Here is a 3,445-nt window from a genome sequence, read left to right as displayed (position 1 = left end):
TGAAGACTTGGAAATCTCTCTGACTGATTAGGGAGCTTTTACCAAAATGTTCCTGCAGTTTTATGGAGGTGGGAAGAGGCCAAGGGTGGAAAAGTACTGAGTGAATCAATGGAGCAAAGCACTTTCCAGACTCCCTCCTCTAACTGTCTCCATTAGTTTCAGCAGAGGCATCTGAAAATGGCCTCTGCCTAAAACAAAAACAAAAACAAACCACTTACCATGGAGTCAGTTCAGACTTAGAGTGACACCCTGTGTGTCAGAGTAGAGTTGTGCTCCACAGGGCTTTCAATGGATGTGTTTTTGAAAGTATATCACCAGAACTTTCTTCTAAGACTGGGTGGACTTGAGCCTCCAACTTGTCTGTTAGCAGCTAAGTGCTTTAAACTTTTGTACCACTCTGAACTCTGTCTTCTTCCAAAGACCCTCAATCAAGTGGCTTCTCAAACTGGAGACACCTGGACTTGTAACATAGCAATGAGTACAACTATGGCCTGCCACATGGATCTGAGTATTTGATTGCATCTTCTTTCAGAGACTAAAATGTGTTGGGTGCATACCCTATATGGTATAAGAAGGGCAAGTTTCCCCATGAGACCTATGAAGTAAACCCTTTGTAATTGTTTATGGTTGAACCTGAAAAATTACACATAGGTTTTTGACCAGGAGCTGAATTTCTTAAATACAGCACCAAAATGGTATGGGTAGGAGAAAGTGCAAACAGTACACAGAAAGAGTGAAAGGCAAATCCTATCATACCCAAGATTTTGGCCTTCAAATGAAGGCAAAAAGAATATTCTGGAATGACTTGCAGAATCACACATCTGTAGTTAGCGGTACTTGTTTCCACTTGTTCCAGGAGGGATTCTGTGTGAAGCTGGGGATAGAAACCCCAAAGGAATTCTGTAAACAAGTTTGATTGGGAAGAAGACATAAAATTGTGATGCAAAGTGTTGAATTTAGTTTAGATAAAATAACAGAAGTATACAATCTCAGGTTTTGAAGGAAACTTAAAAATCTAATATAGTTTGTATTCATCTGGTGAAATATTCTTTAAAGAAGGTAGAAGAAAATGTATCAGATAATTGTTTAAGATGAATGCTTTAGACAACAATGAACAAATTACATTATTAAAACATTGTTTAAATCTCAAAAAATAAAGCACCATGTGGATAGTAAAAAAATAGTAGATAAGGAACACCAGAATAATCTCATTATCTTGGCATCAAATGCTCAGGAAAATATTGACGACGTAGTAGATATCAGTTTGAGGACTAAGGTGCACCTGATGCAAGCCATGGTATTTTCAATAATCTCATAAGCATGCGAAAATTGGACAATGAATAAGGAAGACAGAAGCATTGATGAATTTGAGTTATGGTGTTGGAGGAAAATATTAAAAGTATCATGGACTTCCAAAAGAACAAACAGATCTGTGATGGAAGAAGTACAGCCAGAAAGCTCCTTGGAAGCCCGGATGGCCAGACTTCGTCTCTCATACTTTGGACATATTGTTAGGAGGGATCAGTCCCTAGTTTGAGAAAAAGAAGAATACCCCCAACAAGATGGATTGGCACAGTGGAAGCCTCAGCGGACTCAAATATAGTAATGATTGTGATGTTGGCATGGGACCAGGCAGTGTTTGGTCCAGGCAGTGGGATGTTGACGTGGGACAGGCAGTGCATAGGGTCACTATGAGTCGGTACCTACTCAATGTCACCTAACACCAACAGCATAGTAGTAGAGCTGTAGTAAAATATATAACTAACTCTATCATGATAATGAAGTCCTGGTATGATGCTGTAGGATAAGTACAAGACTGCTAACAGGAAGGTCGGCAGTTCAAACCCACCTGCTGTTCCTTGGAAACCGTAGTGACAGGGTCACTAGGGGTTGGAACCAATCAGACAGCACTTAACCACAACAATCACGTCTACATGAAGTAATGCTGTATTGCTCATATTAGGTGCCATTTGCTATATGTCAAAAGGTTTTGCCTTTGGTTCTATCTTTATCAACCTTTTGTTGATGCTTAGATTTGTAGATGACACACACTTGGATAGCTAATACACTGAGCAATGAAACCATAAACTCCAAACAGTTGAAATCCAGAGAAAAAGAAGAATTTGATGAGATAAATCTTTTAAATACAGGCACGTATCACATACCATCCATTTGGGCAACATCTCATCCATATATGTCCATGGTTCAATATGCTTATAATGTTGTTGTTGTTAAGTACAGCCAAGTTAATGCTAACTCACAGTGATCCTATATAGGGTTTCTGAGGAGTGAATGGTGAGTTTGAACTAGTGTAGTAAAAGCAACAGTTTCCTGTACACAACCCATGTATCTCATGTTTCTTGCACACAAAATTATTGTGCTTTCAGGTATTTATTTGTACAATACATATATAATCTATGATACATATGGATTTTTTTTTTTTTGTTTCAAATGTTTTGATAATTCTACTAAATGCCTATGCAACTAGCTTATGTAAGTGGTGGTGGTGGTTATGCACCTTGGAGTCTATTCTGACTCATAGCGACCCTGTACAGGGTTTCCGAGGCTGTAAATCTTTACAGGAGCAGAAAGTCTAATCTTTCTCCCATGCAACAGCTGGTCGTTTTGAACTGCTGACCTTGTGGTTCACAGCCCAATTTGTAACCACTACACTATCAGAGCTCCTTAGCTTATGTAAGTACTGTACTTTATATTGTTATTTTAATGTGAACCAACTACTTCAGTGCAGGCTTCTATTCATAGGTGGTGGTGGTTATGTGCTCTGGAGTCCGTTTCAACTCATAGGGTTTCTGAGGCTATAAATCTTAACAGGAGCAGAAAGACTCATCTTTCTCCTGCACAACTGCTGGTAGTTTCGAACTGCTGACCGTGAGATTAGCAGCCTGATTTGTAACCATGACACTACCAGAGCCCTTTATTCTTAGGTAGCAGCATACAATTTTGTGTATTGGCATCTGTTGAGTGTTTCAGCATTATCTCTCAGCGTAATTTTCTTTAAAAAAATATTCTGTGACTCAAACAGCAAAACGAGTACTAGTGATAACAGCAACAAGAAGCAAAGGAGAACTATTGATTTAGAAGTGAAACAAAAGGTTGTTAAACAACATGAAAGTGGAAAAATCAGTGAATGCCATGGCTTGTGGTTTAGGCCGGTGACACTAAACAATCATCACAATTTTCAAAAACAAAGAATAAACTCTTCAAGCTGTTAGAGGATTAGCTGCACTGAAAATTAGGAGGTTTTGAGGCACTTATCAGATATGGAAAAATAACTAATGACGTGGATTGAATATAAAACACAAAAAAATGAATCCCTCTCAGTTCTTTGACAATCACTGTTAAGACATGAAGTTTGTTCAAAATGCTTAAAGAGAAAGGAAAACCAGACTGTGATATGGTATTTGCACATTATCCAAATCACATA

Source organism: Chrysochloris asiatica, unplaced genomic scaffold, assembly GCF_000296735.1.
Source record: "Chrysochloris asiatica unplaced genomic scaffold, ChrAsi1.0 scaffold00328, whole genome shotgun sequence".
Lineage (NCBI taxonomy): Eukaryota > Metazoa > Chordata > Mammalia > Afrosoricida > Chrysochloridae > Chrysochloris > Chrysochloris asiatica.
Note: the sequence above shows the minus strand (reverse complement) of the source record.